Genomic DNA, 20,116 nt, shown 5'->3' on the forward strand with positions numbered 1-20,116 from the left:
AACGACTCCCTGACCCCAGACACTACCATTTTTTTGATTCATGGGCTTTTAAATTCTTTGTTTTCTTCCCTGATTTTCAAATAATATTTCTTATAAAAATTTCAAACATCACAAATGTACAGAACAAAGAATATGAAAGCCTCCCATAATCCCACATTCCTCAGATAATAATCATTGTTCACAGTTTAGTGTAGGTGTTTTTCAGATTTTTTTTTTGCTGTGAATATATTAACATATAAACTAGTTAATATTTTTCACAATATTAATAACCGTATTTAATCTAATTTGCAAATTGTTTTTCCATTTAACAATATATCTTGGACAGGTTCCATATTAGATCATGTAGATCTGAGGCAGGAGACAGATGGGCCCCCAGGACAAACAGTGTGAGTTCGTTCCTTGTGGACCGATACTCTGAGACGGGAATAACAGGACAATGAAGAGAGGAGGCTGGGCCCTGCCCAGATAGAAGATAAGAGACCACGTATTCCTCATTCTCGAAGTCAGAAGACCTCCCGGACTACACATGTGCAGAAAGGCTCCTTGGAGGTCAAAAGGGGAGTGATTCCAACTAATGCTCACTTACCCATAGGCCTCTTTGGTAGAATCCATCTTGGCTAAGAGATGCACGCACACACATGGGAAAATCCTGAGCTATACCAAATATGGACTTTGAACCAGGCAAATCAAAATGACTGGCCAAAGGAAACCCAGAAGAAATGCCCCATAAAAGTGATTCAAACTGCCACTAGGGCGCGACACTGTCTCTCTGAGCCCGCCCGTGTGTCTATCCACACGTACTGTACTCTTTCTTTCTCTTAATAAATACTTGTTTCACTACTTACCATCTTTGTGGGAATTCTTTTTTGGCAAAGCCATAGGGCCAGGGCCTTGTCACTGACTACTGGTCTAGTGGCTAGGGTTTGGTGCACTCACCACTGCGACCCAACCTCTATCACTGGCTGGGAACTGAAACCCCGCTTCAAGCTGCTGCAGGCCGAGGCCACCCGAGATCAGATCCACCTTGTTCTTTTTAACAGCCAGATTGTATTATACTATATGCTGTGCCATATTCTATCAGGTTGGCCAAAAAAGTTTGTTTCTGTAACATCTTAGGGAAAAACCCAAATGAAATTTTTGGCCAACCCAATATTTAACCAGCCCCTATGGATGGACAGTTGAGAAAGCAGTTTCCATCTTTTCATTGTTACAAAAAGGTTACAGTGAACATGCTTTTATATGTTTCTTTCTGCACTTGTGTAAGTATTTCTATAGGAAACAGTCCCAGAAGTGGAATTGCTTGGTCCTCAGATGAAGGCATCTTAAGTTTAAACAGATGCTGTAAAATGTATGAAAAGTGTATAAAAGTGCTTATTTTGCCACATTCTTGCATATAATTAATCTTTCTCATCTTTGCCAAGCTAATAAATTTAAACAATTTCATTATGATTTAAATTTTTAAAATTCTGAGTTTAAGCCTCTTTCCTTCTATTAACCAAGTATCAAAACTCCTGGGAGGGGGTGGATGGAGAAGGCGCGTTACTGGCAGAGGAACAAGGGGGAGGGAGAGCCTGAGCCTGGAGAGGTGGGCAGGTTCTAGATGGCAGGTGTGTTGAGCTTCAGGTTGACGTAGCTGGACCATACTACAAGTTAGAAGGTTCGAACCAAGGAGTGACTAGGTCCAATTCTCTGCATTCAGACTTGGTGTCCTTGAGTAGAGCCTGAAAGCCCCCAGCCTGCCTCTGCCTTTATTTCTGGGAGGAGACTTTCTCCAGAAAAGCCTGACTTCAGACCACCAACACCTTCCTCTCAGCCTTCCCCCTTCAAATGCACCAGGGCTCAAGCAGGGTTTCAGTCAAAGATGGTGGACTTTGGGCTCATCTTAAGATTGAGACACTTAAATCATTAGTAGAAGACACTTTTGTAAAACTGTAATACCTGAATTTCTATATTTCTCAATGTGTATAATAATTAATAGCAACGAAAATTATTTTTTACATAGGCCCTGAATTCAGAAAATTCAGTGTGTAGCCACTAAATTCATTCACTTAGTCAACCAACGTTTCCCGGAGGTTTCCTGAGTGGTACCAGTTATTGTTGCTAGATCCAGAGATACAAAGGAGAATAAGAGAGATTTGGAACAACTTCTATTTAAATAAACTGTCAATATCCAATATTATAAACAGAAAGAAAAAATAGAACTGACAAAAAGAGAATGAGTCAGCAAGAGAGACTCCCTGATCCGTGTTCAAAAGAATAAACACTAAATGCAAACAAAAAAAATTTTTTTTTACCATGTTTAAAGATTACCAAAAGGAGATAGTGCAAAAATACAGAAAATAATGTTTTAGACAGTCAGCTGCAAGTGAATATGAACTATAATGAAAAAAAACTTGTTTCAAAATGCAACTCATCTGATAATTTGGTTATAATATACAAGAATCATGAGCAATTAAAAATATTTTTATCAAAAATGTATTATCTGAATCTAATCATAGAGAAACATAAGACAAACCCAAACTGAAGGAAATTCTACCAAACAACTGGCCGGTAATCTTTGAAAACATCAAGATCATAAAGACTAGGTTGATTAAAGATGATAAAAAAAATTTTTTAAATAAAAAAATAAAAATAAAAAGAATAATAGTTTACAGTAAAAAAAAAAAAAAAAAAAAAGACTAGGTTGAGGAACTCTTCCAGATTAAAAGAAATTAAGAAGACAAAACAACTAAATGCAACCAAGAATGGATCCTGGTCTGGGAAAGAAAGAGCTATTGAGGGTTTTATTGGGGCAATTAGTGAAATTTGAATATGAACTGCAGATTAGATAACAGTAATTTAACAATGTTAAATTTTCTGAATTTAATAATTGTACTGTGATTATTTAAAAGGATGTCTTTACTGTTAGCAGCAAAGATGAAAATATTTAGGGGTAAAAGTCTACAATTTGCTCTCAAATAGTTCATTAAAAAGATAATAATAGTATATATTGTAAAGAGAGTGAGTGATAAAGCAAATGTAGCAAAAATAAGAACAACTGGTGAAAATAGATGAGGAGCGTTGGGAGTTCACGGAATTGTTTTTGCAACTTTTCTGTAAATTTGACTTTTTTTCAAAATAGGAAGTGGAAAATAAAAAAGCCTTGGGAATTCCCTGGCCGTCCAGTGGTTAGGGCTCCGGGGACTAAGATCCTGCAAGCCACGCAGCGCGGCCAAAACAATAAATAAATAAAAACAAAAACTAAAAAAGCCTTTAAGATATGTAAAGATATAAAGAAATTTCCAATATCTCTGGTATGGGAGGGTCATTGTTTAGACTGGGTCCATCATGCTTTCTGGGAAGAGGAGGCTAACCATTCGAGTAAAGCAGAATTGGACGCCCGAACACAGCCCTCTGATGTCCCTTGCTCATGGAGTGCAGCTGTTAGAAAAGAAACGATACCAATGGCTGAGCTCCAAAATGAAATCAGCTTTGGGGACAAGGTTTATCTTTGTACCTCTGCCCACTTTTGCCCCTGAACGGCAAGCGGTATGTGAGACCCTGGCAGCAATTCCTAACCTGGCCCACCTCTGCCAAAGGCTGAAAGTTGCCTGTACTCTCTTCCTTTTCCTTTTTTTAAAATTTGAATTTTCTTGATCCTTCCCCGTGAGGCCAGGAATGCTCTGAAGTTTCCATAGATTGGAGTTAATCATTTGCATAACACAATCTGGGCCACCCTGTTCTTTGCTGGTGGAAAGGAACTTTGCTTTTCCTTGTAGGTCCCTGAGAAGATAAGTTGAGGGTCTCCTGAAGCTGCCCCAGGCCCTGCGGATGGAGATTTGCCCACCAGCTCGCTCAGCAGGGAGCCAGAGCACAGTGAGTCCCCGCGGGCTGGGAGAGTGTGTCCTACTTGGGGCTAGACTGGGTGCGATTGGGCCAAGTGGGAGGCTGCGGGTGGACTTGTCAACTCTCAGTGTGACCTTGAACGTTGAGGCTACTGACCTCTGAGGCTGGGATAATATCTTGAAAATTCATTACATTTTCATTACAAGTTGACCATGACTGTTTCATGGAAGAAGTTGATAGGTCAGGAGAATATTTTTCCCTTGTGTACTATGCAGATTTACCTAGGAGGCATGGGTTCTTGGCACTCACTCACTAAGTGGAACTACAGTCACTGACCAGGTATCTTTTGGGTGCTTGCCAGAGGTTCAAGTGGTCAGGGTCCCTGCCCTTAAGGAGCTCAGAATGAGGGAGAAGAGTCAATGCGTTAGGACAATACACTGTGTCATAGCACAGAGAGAGCAATTTCCTAGAACCTTGACAATATGTTTTTTTATTTTAAAGCTGAATGGCAAAAGCCACAAAAAAATTAAAAGATAAGTGATAAACTAAAGGAAAAGGATTTGCATATGTGTCAACTGAAGAGCTAAATGAATGGAAAAAAAAAAAAAAAAAAAAAGATCTATTACTCAATAGAAACTGAGGCCAAAGCAGACAATTCAATGAAAAGGAAACACAAATGGCTGTTAAACATATGAAAAGGTGTTCAACCTTACTCATAATAAGAGAAATGCAAATTGAAATTTCAACAGGATACCACTTTCACCTTGGGCAAAAACGAAGGTCGATAACGCTGTTGTGGAGAGCTGCAGGAACAGGCCCTCTGATATTTCTGTCAGAGTGTGCACTGGAACAACCTCTGTGGGGCAAGTTGGCCATAGCTGCAAATTTTTAAATGCACATCTTGGACCCAACAATTCCAATGTTAGGCACTTATCTTGCAGACACGTGTATCTTGCGAAATGTTACACTGTTAAGTGAAAAAAGCAAGGTACAGAACAGTGCATTATCATATGCTATTGTTACCGAGTCCAAGCTCGCTCTGCTTGCCTCACGACAGGCCAATAAATTGGAGACGAGGTTTGGAGGCAAGGAATACGACTTTATTTGGAAAGCCGGCAGACCGAGAAGATGGCAGACTAGTATCTCTGAAAAACCATCTTATTGGGGTTTGGATGCCAGTTTCTTTCATAGCACAGAGAAGGGGAGGAGATGAGGAAGTAAAGTCAAAAGGCCATAAGTTTTGCAAATATCACCTGGAATGGGCAGCCTTGGGGAGGCGATGTGTTAATTTCTTCTTTCTGTAGCCATCGACAGGTGGAACAGGGTCCGGATATTTCCCTGAACAAAGGCACTTTGGTTTAACATTCAGGAAGAGGGGCAGGGTTCCCCAAGGCAGGCCATTATGTATAGACAGTATCCTTTTAGTGAACAAAAGCAGCTGAAAGCAAAGGTTAAAGTAAAAGAAACAGGTCCAACATGTAATCCGATTTGCCTCTTCCCTGTTATACTATCAATCGAGTTTATATCTAAAACCACGTGGCTGTACCATAACTTTCTTAACTTTTCCCCTAATGCTGGGTGCGATGTTTCCATGTTTTTATGATTATAGGTAATGCTGGATAGACATCTTTTGTACGTGAACCTTTGCCTACATTTCAGATTATTTCTTTAGGACAGTCCAGATTACTGCCTCAAAGAGAATTTATGATAACAACCACTACAGCTACCATCCCTGTTTGTCAAGCAGCCTGTATTTTTTCCTTTCATCCTCACAACAGCCCTGTGAGGTAGGGAGAAGCATCCCATTTTTCTCATACTTGAGGAAAGGGGCTTAAAGGAGGCCAAGTGACTTGTCCTGGTACACAACTGGAATGGTGAGGATCAGGACTCACATCTGCTTGGCTCCCACGCCCCTGCTTTAGAGTCCACTCATCTGCGCGGGGCATTTTTAAGGCTCTTGATAAACGTTGTCAAATTACTTTCCACAAACCTCGCATCAGTTTACGCTCCCAGAGAGAGTGCTAAACTTGCCACACCCAGGCCAATGTGGGGGGATTCCATATTTTCATTTTACTAATTCAGAAGGGAAAAAAAATAGGGTCTCACACGTCTTCAATAACTAGTAGATCTGAACATTTTTCATATGTTTATTAGCTATTTGTACTTTTCCTCATTTGTTAAGTGTTCATGTTGGACTATGTATTCTTTACAGTATATCAAACTTTCTTTAAAATGTATCATGTCAATTCTTATCTAGTCTCAGTCAAAACACTGGCTCATGTGGGCAAAAGCGGCAGCCGAGGCAACGTGATGGGTTGTTCCAGCTCCTGTGTCCTTGGCTTCACACTGGAGGTCCAAATCCAGCAGGTTTATGGGACCTCCGTGGGAGAAATCAGACATGTTCAGATTGAGAAAGGTGGCAGCAAGGAGTTGGATGTGATGCTTAAACAATACCCACACTACAATGCCCCAGCTACGTATTTATTGCTTTCTGCTAGAGCAACAAATGTCTGGGGTCATCCTCACTGAAATGGCACTTTCCTTCTGCATGATTGCTGATGTCAGGCTGGTGATGACGCTCTGGCTGGGACCCCCCCAGAGGCAGGCACATTTTCAGCACAGAGCAGAGCTCCTCCAGGTGGGAACCTGCCAGTTTCCAGAACCTTCTGCCTGATTTCCTTTCTTCCTTGTGTGCAGGCCACTGGGGTCATGTCCAGCCGGGAGGAAAAAGGCTGGGTGCGGGCTCCCCGATGGCGGAGGCACCGAGGCCACGCCAGGCCCAGGTCCTGCCGGGCTGGCCCTTCCCAGGGAGGTGGTGGCGCAGGGCGTGGGGTTCCCCGAGGCGGCCCGGCGGGGAAGGGAGGCCGAGGCACCGGGCACAGGGAGGGGTCCTGTCGACGCCTGCGGCTCACTGCAAGTTTGGTGCGCCTGACAGCGGCCCTCCGGCAAGGTGAATTCTTTCAGAAAGGGACTCATTCACACGCTGCCCAGACATCCGCGACCTAGTCTTGAATTCACACAAAAAGTTAAAAAACAACAGCAGCCGGGCTAATTTAGCAACTTGCAGAGATGCCCCTGATGCTCCTTCGCGCCGAGAAGGGGCCTTCCGCCTCCGGGAGGTCTCACAGGAGTTATTTTGTGTCCTGCGGCTCTGGGCCTGCCGGTGACAGCCGAGTGACTGAGCTGGCACCGTGGGATGCTGAATGACAAAGCCGCGGAACATCGCCGGGTGGCTGGCAGGGGAGGCCGCGGAGAGCGCGAGTTTGCGCCCAGGAGCCTCTGCCCCAGCACCCGTCCGCGGAAGCTTCGTGTCCTCGCTCGCGGCGTCGCTCCTTCCTCCTCTCTCTAAAAGAATTCTTGTCGGAATTAAATGAGAGGCTTTGGCACGCCGAAAAGTGGTTGTTCCGGAGTCCTCACGGCCTGGAAGTGGTCGGGCCTCTGGCCTCCCTGAGGCCTGGCCTGGGCGGTTCTTCTTCTCTTTCTCCGTTCCGTCGAGTGCCAGGACTCCTTGCTTCTGCCTCAGAGCCCGCTTTGCCTTCCTGGCCTCCTGCCTTCGTGCCTTCCCTTCCTCGGTGGAGCCAGCCTCCTCTCTGGCCGAGAGCCTCCGGCCTCGGTGCCTGGGTGAGGTCACGGGTGCCGCAGTGTAGCTTCTGGTTCGCGGGAGGGCGCCGTGTGGGCGGTGTGAGGAGGGCAGGTTGCTCAGTGCCGGCCTGGACTCCTGAACAGCCCCGTGGGGCCACCCTCATGGGGCAGTGGCTGGAGCCCTGGGCTTTGAGTTCAGACCTCACTGACGGGCCCGGAAAGGGAATTCTGACCTCCTGCCAACCACTCAACACCTCAGGGCCACAGTTTCCCTGTCTGTAAAATGGGGGATAATAGCAGTATTTAAAAAGGATTTTTGTGAGGATCAAATGAGCCAATTCAGGGAAATCACTTAGCCCTGTAAGTGCTCCATAAGTGGTAGCTATTATTAATAATATTGTTAGGCCAAGCACTCAAAAGCCATGCTCAGCCAACATGCTCCCGCAGTCCACTTCAACATCCCTTATTCCCCCACTGTTTATCCTAAGAGGTTTTGAGTGGAGCCACAGAATTACACAACACCATGCCCAACGATTGAGTCCCCTACTCCTTTAATTGACAGGAACAAAATGCACTTCTCCTAGCCACCTTGCAAATCAGCTCCTAGGTCGTTTGTCATTTCTTAGAGCTCCAAGAGTAGGCCGAGAAGCTGCAAAAAAGGGCACTGAATGGACTGGGGCAGAATTTCTTTCCCTTAAGAAGCAGCCATTTGTCCATTTTTGAGTTTCAACAAACTCAACTTACAGTGGTGACAAAGTTAATTATTTGGAAGCCAACAAACTAATCACTAAGGTGATTCCAACTTACTTCTTCTACTGTGTTCAGAAACACAGTAGATTCTAGCCTGAGAATGACACTACCGCCCCAGGCTTTCACAGCTTTTATTTAATGAAGAAACGGATCCACTTTTTAATTTTCTTCATCTCACCAACAGTTTTACTAAAGCATTCTGGGGGAAGTCCAACATAATGTGATATTATCTGATATACCCATCAGATATACCATGGCCAATGGGCAGTCAGCTGGGGTGCTTGGAGAAAAGGATAATTAGGAGGGAAGTGCTTTTACCTCAATGACACAGTTACTGAGATTTTAAAAAGGTATTTGTAAAGTACTGCATTTAGGGAATATATTAATTTAGGTTCTCCAACTCTACTACCTGCTGTAGTAGACAGACTTCAACACACATCTCTTTCGCTTAACACAACAAAATTTATTTCTCCTGTTACACGTTAAAACCAGTTGTGGGATTGGGGGAATCTGCTCCATTCAGTCACTCAGGGGTCCAGGCTGATAATGGCTCTGCCGAATTGTACAGTAGCTTCTCATCTGTAAACACATGGCTTCTGAGATGCTTCAGCAGAGAAAGAGAGAATGGAGAACGACCACCCTGGTTCTTAACTTCCTTGACCCAGAAGTAGTACATACCACTTCTACTCATAGTCCATTGGCTGAAACTAGCCACGTGATCTAACCTGACTGAAAGGAAGGCTATGACATATAGGGGAGGATAGGGAATACTTGGTGAACACTAATCTCTCTGCCATAGGTTGAGATACTACAAGCTACAAATAAACTGAACTTGGACTTGTTATTTTAGGTCATCAGTTACGATTCAGGAAACAAAACAGGAGCCATTATAGACTATTTACTAAAGGTTATCATTCGATATGTGGCATTGCAATGGAAAGAAAATGGAAGATAGCAGTCCCAACTAGTAGATATGCCAAGTCACATCAGCCGCTGAAGTGAGCCACATGGAGCAGAATAATACGTCACAAACTCCAGAAGTGGGTAGCTAAAACAGTTGTGGGAGTAGAGAGAAGCTCCTCAAAGTATGGTATTCTTGATCTTAGAAAGAGTAACTGAGATGGGAGTGGTTTCAAGTCTCTCTCTATATGTGTGTATATATATATATATATATATATATACACACACACACACACACATATACATAGCAGAGAAAAACCAAATGTAAAATAAAACACGCCCACTGATCAAATGCTGAAACGTTAAATGTGTAAAGACACTCCCCAACAAACATACATAGCTTAGAAAAAGTGGTTTTAGATTAGGTAACAGGAAGTACAATTTTACAGTGGTTAGGGAATGTATTCATCCAACCTTCATATATTTAATGAATGCCTATGATGTATATCACACTATACAAGAAATATTTAAACTTATGAGGTTTACAGTCTAATTTATGAATTTTATAAGACATTTTAGATAAGCAGATAGATAACAGATCCTTAACCTTTTTATGCAACATCATTTTTTTTTTTTTTAGTTGCGGCATGCAAACTCTTAGTTGCGGCATGCATGTGGGATCTAGTTTCCCGACCAGGGATCAAACCCGGGCTGCCTGCATTGAGAGCGCAGAGTCTTACCCACTGGACCACCAGGGAAGTTCCAGCAACATCATTTATTAATACCATGTGCAACGCAATTTGGGGGATATAAAGATAAACCCAATCCCAACTCTGAAGGAGTTTCTGGCCAAGGTTGTTATGATTAAGCTCAACCATGGTCTCTCACAAGCAGTCTTGTTACTAATACTGGGAAAGATATGGAGCTGGTTAAATGGCTCACCAGGCTGATCCTCCTGGCCGTCTTTGGGATGTTTTTAACTTGCTAACTTGAATGATTGGATGTGGACTGAATTGAGGACCTTATAGCTGAAAAGGCTAATTCAGGCCCTCTGTCTGCAATTCTGTTGAAAAATTGGAGTATTTCCAGACATGGAATGATTATCATACATGCAACCTGTCTGAGAAGTCTCAATATCCTAGTAAGTCCTAGTAAGTTACTTTTTACTACTTCAGTTTCCCTAGCTGAAAATTTTACCGCAAACTTCAGTCACAACAGAAATATTGACTGAAGTAAAAAATTAGAATACACACCAACATATTATCTTTCAGTGTAAGGACCTACAACTAATTCTTCCCCTTTCCCCCCTCTTTTTCTTTTTCTTTTTTTTTTTTTTTAAAGATTTATTTATTATTTATTTTATTTATTTTTGGCTGTGTCGGGTCTTAGTTGTAGCATGCGGGCTCTTCCTTGTGGTGCGTGGGTTTCTCTCTAGTTGTGGCGTGCAAGCTCCAGGATGAGTCGGCTCTGTAGTTTGCAGCACGCGGGCTCTAGCTGAGGTGTGCTAGTTGTGGCCCGCGGGCTTAGTTGCCCCGCGGCATAGTGGGATCTTAGTTCCCTGACCAGGGATCGAACCCGCGTCACCTGCATTGTAAGGCGGATTCTTTGCCACTGGACCACCAGGGAAGTCCCCCTCTTTTTTTTTTATTATCCACACTTTCTATGACAAATATGTATAAAAATGTTATAATTTTAAAGTGCGGTAGGAGAAAAAGAAAGGTATTCAGCAGTTTTACTCTTTCATCAATTCTTTAGACACTTTACATACGAGAATGATGACCTTCTGGGAATCACAGGGTAAGCCAATAATAAATTACTAAGAGCAGAGATTTGTAATTTACTGTTTAAATATGTTGTAGGATTTGGGGTCTGGCCAAGACTTTAGAGATGATGTAAAATAACTCTCTTGATTTAATCTATTCATTAATTTAACAAATATTTATTGAGCATCTGCTATGTACCAGGCATTGTACTAGGCTCTGAGGACAAAACTGTCCATACGGGGCTTAGTGTCTCATTGAAAACCCGACTTTTAAGACATTGCCACCCTGTGATTTGTCCAAGGACACGTATTAGTTGGTGGCAGAGATGGATAAAAATCTGATACCTACTTTTATTTTGGTGCTCTCTTCCATATTCCTTTGCCACTGCCTTTCTGAGCTATATATTTTCTTTCTGTATTAAAGATAGAATAAGAGAAAACCATCTTCAATTAGTTGAGCACACTGAGTTGGGCATATTGGAGAAAATTGTTAATGATTAGATTGAACATGATATATATACTTCTTACCCCTGGAAAAGTGTAAAATAGTCCAGTGATTCCTAAATGCATTCTGGTCGGGTAGCCAGACTCAGAGGTAAAGTTTCACTCTCTGCACTGAAATGGAAAAAAAAAAAAAAGAGGAAGAGAGAAAATGTACATGTTGATGTAGAGTCATCCACTTTCATTTCATGGGCGGGACTATCCCTTATTCAGAGAGTTCTTTCTTTTATGTAATGATGCAGATAGTGGATGGCAATTAGTTCTTTTAAAAAATGTCCTTATTATCAAAATTAAAAGTTGGCAACTTTGTCATTTTCCCCAATTTCAAAATCCAGAGGACTGGGAATCATTAAATTAAATATTGGTGTAGTTCAATTTTTCTTTGGTATAGCCTGGTGCTAAAAACCGCATCTTTAGTAAGACTCTCTTAAGTCTCAAAACAACATCAAAAATATCCCTGAGAACTCTGTCCTCTCAGCAACATTTAGCTAATTTTATGATCTTTTACCACCCTCCTGTCTTCTTCAGAATTTCTCACTTGATGCTGAGGCATCCTCCTGGTAAATATAAACCAGTGGTTCTGTACTGTGATTACACAAGGTGCTTAAAAAAAATACTGATAAACAGGCCCCACCCCCAAATATTCTTAAGTGTCCTCAGGTGGGACTTGGTGCTAGGCGGATTCAAAAGTTCTCAGGTGATTCTAATGCGCAGCCAGGGATGGGAACCACAGGTGTGGATGGTGTTTATTAAGTAGCTTCTATGTGCCAGGCTCTAGGGCAGTTGTAAGATGAACAAACCAGGCTAAGCAGTAGAAAAAAAGCTCATTAGGAAAACAGACTGGCAAAATGTGACAACAGAGTGTAGTAAGTGCTTTCTTTTATTCCGTAATTCAACAAATAATAACAGAGCACTTAACAAGTGCCAGAGCTGGAGTAAAGGTTTGCTTCAAGTCCTGTGGGCTACCTGCAAAGACCAGGGAAACTTAACAGAAGAGCCTGCAGCCAAGCAGGGATTTGGAGGAATCTTTTTCCAAGGTCTTCATCAGATAAGCTAAAGAGGGCGGGCACGGCTGCAGAGGGAACAGCGTGTGCTGGGCATGGAGGAGTGCATGGGGCTGGGAGTAGCCGGAGATGAGATAATGGTTGGGTGCAGATGTGCATAGCCTTAGAGGTAGACTGAGGAGTGTAGACTTGGTCCAGAATGCATTTAAAAGATACTAAAGGTTTTTTAAGCTGGAACGAATGGGGTGAGAGTGCAAAATACTGCTATTTAAAACAATGCAGGCTTCTCATACACATCTGTAGCTTGGATTTGCTAGCTTACTTAAAACTAATGGTTTGACTGATCATCCCCCACGCCCTATGCCCTTGACTGACAAAACCGCACTGTGACCTTGTTAGGATACAGTTTCCAGTCATGTGGCAGGTGGAAGGACAGTATAGACCAATGGTTTTTAAGTGACTAATTGAATGTGAATAGAGTTCATCATGGGCTGTGGCCTGGACAAATCAGTTCAGGGTCCCTGCTTGCTGCCTCCCTTACCCAATTTCTTTCAGAAGGACTTGTTAGTGCATCTGTGGATGTGATCCCTCTTATCAGAGTATTTGTCTGACTTGCTTCAGAGCAGGTAAGCAAACCCAAAAGATCAAACCCTCCAGGTTCCCTTCAGCTCCTGAAGCTACTCTGCATTCTTTTTTATCCTTGCTCAGGACTCAGGGACAAATAGGTCAGACCATGGAATCATCTGAGTACTAGGGACTATAGCCTTCTGGCTAAGAAGCTCACAAAAGAAACATTCCTTTGCAGTTGGGAAAGAAGGGGATTCAGCCTAAGCCAGTGGTTATGATCATAAACTTCAAGCCAAGTCATGGGCTAAAAATGTAGATTTGGGAGCCTCACTATAGACCTACTGAATCAGAATCTGGGGTTAGGCCAAGGAACCTGTGTTTTAAGCACTCATTCCCAGATTATTTTGATGCCACTGATCTGTGGACCACACTGAGCAGTTCTGGTCAGTGGTGCCCATTGGCAACTATTTTGGGGGCGGGAGGAGGACTGGTCAGATGGGCCCCTGGATTCACAATCCTTCAGTACAGTCAGCCTTCAAATTTTGCACTATGCTTGGTTTTCAATTCAAGTTATTTCTAGGTTAACTTCTTAATTGAGCTATTTAGCTCAGCCAAGGATTTGAGATATGACAGATAAAGAGAGGTTTAGGAGGAAGCATTAAGTATCTCTGGCTGTGTCTCTGTTATCCTTTCCAGTCCCACTTATCTGAAGAGCCAGGATTTCTCAAAGAACAAGTAACCTTGGAGGGAAGTATCATTGGGAAAGCAACACAGTACCTTTCCTTGCCATGCCCATTAGAGAACTATGTTTGTTAAGAAAAGAACCTCAAAAGACACATCAAGATGTTGTATAAAGATACTTCCCTTTTCTGTGTTTGCCAGCTCCTGGGATTACAGGAGCACAAGTTTAGACAAATAAGACCCATTTCTATCTAAGGTATCTGTTCAGGTCTTGATGCACTGGAAATCCATGTGGCTAACTCATTAGTGATAACAAGTGTTAGATGCTCATAAATCTCCCACAATTCATTGGCTGAAGACATCTTAAATGTGGACTTATGGGTTTTATTGTCTTTGGTTGCTTCTTTAGCATACTCTGAGTATACAGATTTGGGGTTTTGAAACTTGTTTTTAATTAAGACATGGTTTATTTTTACTGCTTGAGATAAAATGCAGGCTAGGAGACTCAAATCTAAGTTACAAAATAAAGTGCATCTGGGCAGACCATAGGAAAAAAGATAGAGCATAAAGGCTGAAGTGTGTGCCAGGATTCTCAAGTTTACTTAGTAATTTCTTGGGGAATAAAAATCCCAGCACCTGCATTATAAAAAAAAGCACACCTTATAAATGTCCTTCTCTTTGAAATACCTAAATGAACTAGACTGAATTATAAACTAATGGCTTGTAAAAATTCACCTTGAGTCGGCTACTGAAGATACTAAATAAAAGAGGTAGAGACTCTGAGGAAACCCAACCTGCTGTTTGTTTGTTTTATCAGTAATGTAACTCAAAAGTAGCCAAGCGAATGGCGGATGGTGGAGCTTTCCCTGTGTTTTGTTTCCCTGAGCTGAGCCGGTGAATGCCAAGATTTAATCTAAAGAGGTTTGTGTTTTAAAAACTAACAACCAAGTAATAAAACACCTATAAAAGGGATTTATAATGGAACCGGTGACAGTTTTGAGTGTAGTATTACAACTCTTCTGCTCCCCCTCTCCCTTTTTCTATCCTTTCATCCAACTCTGTGCCCTTTGTCTTAGCTCCTTTCTCACCTTGCTGCCAGGAAGCATATCAGTAGGGGCAGCTCACACTCCAGAGAAGCAGACCATCTTTAAAAAGTGAAGTGTGTGCTGAGCTCTGCATTTGATGACTGGGCTGTGCTGCTTGTTTTGTTTGAGATAAGCTGCTCTAACAAAGTACCTACCTAGTCTGTACAATGGTTTCTAATGGGAAGTTGAAGATGCTGCTGTTGCAGTGTCAGTGCCATGAGGATGCTAGAGCCAACCAGGGGACTCCTCTCCCTGGGACCATGTGTCACCCTGCCAGGGCCCAAGATAGCCCTGGGACAGACTTCAGTCAACAGGTGGTTTTCCACCTAGGCCACCATGCCTGAAACTTGGTTCTTTTACAAAGCCGTAGTTCTCCTCCCCCTCGCCAAGAAATGGCGCCTCAGAAGGGAAACTTCGTACTCAAACTCTGTAGAAGCCATTTCTCGAGGCTACTTTTTCTATTTTCGGAGGTTTCCCCTGCCAGCATCCCACCCATCTCCGGGAAGAACGAGGGACTCTCTCTTCGGAGTCTGGAGGGCGCTGGGAGGCATGTGGGCAGCGTCAGAGTGGCCTCGCCTGGGCGGCCAGAGGAGTCCCCAGCCTCCCTCTTGTGGGCCTCAGGAACTCGGGGGGCCCAGGGGAAGCCTGGAAAACCGAACTTCGCCATCAGCCTTCCTTCGAGCGCTGGCTAGAGGAGAGGGGGAAGGGCCCCCCAGCCGTCTCCCCCCGCCCCCCAACCCCTCTGCCATCCGGCTGCACCGCCCAAGAAAGCACTGAGAACGCAGCTTAGAGCTCTCCAGCTCCTCGCAGGCCGGGAGAGGGCATCTTGAGGGGCAGCTTCCCCCTCCAGCCCGCGTGTGACATCCCCACTCCCACCCAAGGATGCCGCCGCCGTGCCCTGTCCGCAGTCGCTGAATGTCACTGCTCCCTCTTCCTCCTGATCAGGGTAGACACAGTTCCTGAGGCATCCCCCACCCCAAAACTGCCGCGATCGCCCGAGGGTACAAGGCCCGGAGGGAGGACGAAGTTTGGGGCCCACAGCGGCGGGAGGGGGGGCGCGTTGGCGAGGACCGCACCTCTCAGTCCCAGCCCTGGCGGGCACACTCCCCGCCCCAAACGGCCCAGGCGTCCCCATCCTCCCGCGGACACCGGCATCCCCGCCCTCCCCCGAGGGCGGCAAGCGGAGCCCCCCAGGGCGGAGGCAGGTACCCCCGGGGCGGGGACTGGGGCGGGCGGGGTCCAGGCTGCGCCCCCGGCCGGGCCGGGCGGGCTAGCTAGCGGCGCGGGGGGAGCGGGGCTGGGCGGCGCTGCCTCGGGCTCTGTGCGCTGCAGCCCGGAGCCGAGGAGGAGGAGGCGGAGGAGGAGAAGGAGGCGGCGGCGGTGGGTCCCGGGCGGGGGGAGCGCGGCGCTGCGGACCCGGGCGGCTGGCAAAGGACGAGGCGGAGGCTGAGGAAGGCAGCGGGGAGACCCGGGCTGCAGCAACAAAGGGCAGCAAGCGATTGGCCGGGCTGCAGGCGAGGTTAGCCGGGGACCGGGGTGGCTGGAGGCAGCGGCGAACGGTGCACGTGCTTGCAGACACTGGCGAGTGTGCAGCCGGGGGGGTGCACGCCCGGCGGGTAAGGGCTTGCTCCCCCTCGGCATGGGATGGCGAGGAGGGTGCAGCTACATCGTACTGCCAGCACCCGGCCTGAGGCTTGCAGGGTAGGGGTGCGTGGGGGGTAAGGATGCGAGCCAGGGGGCGGGCGAGTAGTCGCCCGGGACGGGACGCGAGAGGGTGGAGGAGGGGGCGGGATGGAACGCTCTAGGAGGCGCGCTCGTCCGCGCGCTCCACCACAGGAGCTGGCGACTGAGAACCTCGAATTTTAACTTCGCGTGCCCGCCCGCGCGCGCCCGCCCGCGCCCACCCCTAAATCCTGCGGCCGCCGCCAGCGATCAGCTCTCACACAAACTTTAGCTGCGGGCTAGGGGCTTTGGGGTTGTGGGGGAGGGGAGAGGGACTAGGCCCTCTGATTGGCGTTGTCTGCAGCCAATAAGGCCAAGTGCCTCTCCTGCGAGTAGACCCAATCCATTTCTAGAGGTAGAAGGGGCGGGTAGGTGGAAGTAGAGGTGGCGCGGTGTCTGGGAGAGAGAAAAAGGGTTGGACCAATAGGTGCCCAGAAGAGGCGGGCCCAGAGGTCTGTTGATTGGTACTGGCAGTGGACCCTCCCCCGGGGTGGTGCCGGAGGGGGGGATGATGGGTCGAGGGGTGTGGCTATGCGGAGGCGAGATGACCGGCAGGATCCTACCCCAATGGGCTGCAGAGTGGTTACTGTGTGGGTGACGGACAGACCCTTAGGCCAACGGGTGGCCCTAAGTGTCTGCGGTCTAGCCCAATGGAGCAGCGCCGGGGCGGGGCCGCGGCTCGGGTTTAATGAGACTCCATTGGGCTGTAATCAGTGTCATGTCGGATTCATGTCAACGACAACAACAGGGGGACACAAAATGGCGGCGGCTTAGCTCCTACCCCTGGCGGCGGCGGCAGCGGTGGCGGAGGCGACGGCACCTCCTCCAGGCGGCAGCCGCGGCTTCTTTCTCAGGCAGCGGCAGCGCCCCCAGCAGGTGCGGTGGCGGTGGCGCGCGGCCAGGTCTGTCACCCATCCCGCGCGTTCCCAGGGGGAGGAGACTGGGCGGGAGGGGGACGGCCGGGGGGGAAATCGGGGGCCTGTGACGCCCCTCCCACAGGCCTCTGCGCGAGGGTCACCGCGGGGCCGCTCGGGGTCAGGCTGCCCCTGAGCGTGACGGTAGGGGGCGGGGGAAAGGGGAGGAGGGACAGGCCCCGCCCCTCAGCGGGGCCTCCAGGGCAAGGGGCGGGGCTCGAGGATGGAGGGGGCGGGGCGATATGGGTGGGGGCGGGGCTCGGGTGGTCGGAAGGCGGGGGTTTGGAGGGGTTTTCTGAGTGGGAGAGACCCAGTAGGAACGGTGGGGGGGCCAGTGAGTGTCTGGGAAGTACACTCCCAGTGAGGGGGTGGGTGGGAGGGGAAACTGGAGGTGTGCAGGCAGGTGCAGAGGGGAGAGTGGGGAGAGTGCAAAATTGGAGATGTGGAAGGGGGACCGAGGGGCGGGTGAAATGGTGCAGAAGGGTGAGATTGCAGTTATCTGGGGGCAGAGTAAGAATGGATTTGGGTGTGGTAGATGTGGAGTAGTGTTGAGAAAGCGATACAGAGTAGATATTGGATTGGAGGAAGTATTGGGGAAACTGAGAAACAGGTACACTTACTGTGGTGGGAAGGAGGTATGTGGGTGAATCGGCATGTTGGAATAGAAAGGTTTGCTAGCTTTGGGGAATAGGAAGCATTAAAAAAAACATGGAGGGCTGGGACGGATATTCTCGGGAGTCTCTGAAAGATAAGACACCACAGCAGACTTAAATGTGAAGGGAGGCTACTTAGAACTTAGATATATGCAAAATATGTCTAGCAGAAAATCTCATGGGGTCAGGGGATTGGAAAGGGTGACAGGTGTGAAGAAAGATGGGTGGGGCTGGGTGAATGTGATTTGGACTGCACCCAGAGTGAGGATGGGGCAGCAGAGAAAGGTGTTAGTTTGGGATACAGGGTTGTTTGATAGGCTGGATTTCTTGGGTGTAACTTGAGCTGGGGTCAGGAAAGGGGGAACAGGGTGTCTGTCTCAGAAGGAGGCTCCCTGAGTACTACCTTGGGAAAGGGCATTGTGTAGTTTTGAATTCGTAAGCACTTTGGTCTGAGGTGAGTGCAGGGAGTGGTGTGAGACAAGGGGCAAAGGCAGAGGAGGGATTAGATTACAAACGTGGAAAATAGGAAAAGAGAACCAATGAAACAAGTTTGGGGTGGAGGTACCCAGAAATTCAAGGTAAAGAGAAAGAGTATATGAAGACTCCTCCATATAGGGACAGGAGGTGGGAGTAGCTAATGGGAATGTTGGGATAGTTATGTGGTACTCCAAAAAAGGTGTGTGTTTGTTGGCTTGTTTGTTTTGTATGACTATGAGTAAAGTACATTCTTCCTGTCTTGTGTACCCTAGATTTTCTGGGATAGCCCTGAAGTAAAACATTCCATTCTTTTTTTTTTTTTATCAATTTATTTATTTATGTATATGTTTATTTTTGGCTGCATCGGGTATTCATTGCTGCACGCGGGCTTCCTTTAGTTGCGTGGAGCGGGGGCTGCTGTTTGTTGTGATGCGTGGGCTTCTCATCGTGGTGACTTCTCTTGTTGTGGAGCACAGGCTCTAGGCACGCGGGCTTCAGTAGTTGTGGCACGCAGGCTCAGTAGTTGTGGCTCAAGGGTCCTGGAGCGCAGGCTCAGTAGCTGTGGCGCACGGGCTTAGGTGCTCTGGGGCATGTGGGATCTTCCCAGACCAGAGCTTGAACCCGTGTCCCCTGCATTGGCAGGCGGGTTCTTAACTACTGCGCCACCAGGGAAGCCCTCCATTCTTTTTTTTATTCATAAATTCTTCACACATTTATCAAAATGAATTTGGGCAGAGTTTTTTTTTTTTTCTTCATGTTTTTAAGAAGGAAAGCGTGATGCATGTTTCAGTAAAGGATAAGATTCTTACCTGAGAACTTATACTTAGGGTTGAGGGTTGAGGTGAAGTGATGGTTAAAGAAAAAAAGCAGAAGAAAAGATAGAGGCAGAGGAAGGTTTTAACATTAAAGGAGGAACTTAGGGGAATGACTGGCTGGTGGTAATGACACGGTCCGTTGAAATTTTGCCTACCAGCCAAACCCAGGCCTCTGAGTAGAGTGGATGTTATGTCATTGCCGTTACACCAAATGTTTGTCTCTGCACTGCTTGTCAGATGTAAGGCATAACGGGAATGAAAGGTAAAATAGGGTGAGTATTGGAAGGTAGTTGAGAAAGTTCCATAAATAATGTTAATGTACTTCAGAAACTTTCATGGACTTTCGAATACCAGTTAAAAGATTTAGCCAACCGATATGGCTTTATTAAATGCCAGGGTTCCTCACAGGTGACTTTTCAGTCTCTTCGATAGTTCGCGACACAATAATTTCAGTTTTCGTGTATACGGATGCCTGTATTTTTATCAAGCGAGAGAAAAGGAATTGTTTTATGAAAGCAGGGATGTGTGAGCTATAGTGATCCATCTTTGCTTATAGAACAGTAAATGACTAGTGGATGGGAGAAGTGTGAGGAAGGGATATTTCTTCCCTGTAATGCTTTAATTTGCATTTCCAAAGCACCTTTAAGCGCCTTTTTTTAGGACTCCCACAATCTTCCACAATTTTTGTATCATCCATTCCACTCTTGCTGGATATTTGAGTTGTTTCTAGTGTTGGGAAATTGTGAACTAAGCTGCTGTGAGTGTTCCTGTATCCGTCATCTGGTGCGCACGTGCACAGTCTCTCTGAGGTGTACACCTAGGAATGGAACTGCTGGTTCACAGGCAGCGTGACCGTTTATGCTGGTTTATGCCTGTTG

The 20,116-nt window shown here is 46.3% G+C and overlaps 1 protein-coding gene across 1 annotated transcript in view; it reads left to right on the forward strand.

Moving 5' to 3' along the window:
- The first annotated feature begins 17,003 nt into the window (after positions 1-17,003).
- Positions 17,004-20,116, forward strand: part of KAT6B (lysine acetyltransferase 6B) — a 179,872-nt gene continuing 176,759 nt past the window's right edge. Inside the window, 1 exon segment of the mRNA XM_068547944.1 lies at positions 17,004-17,281. The gene's annotated coding sequence lies outside the window, so the exon portion shown is untranslated.

The sequence above is a fragment of the Eschrichtius robustus genome, chromosome 7, assembly GCF_028021215.1.
Source record: "Eschrichtius robustus isolate mEscRob2 chromosome 7, mEscRob2.pri, whole genome shotgun sequence".
In the NCBI taxonomy this organism is placed as follows: domain Eukaryota; kingdom Metazoa; phylum Chordata; class Mammalia; order Artiodactyla; family Eschrichtiidae; genus Eschrichtius; species Eschrichtius robustus.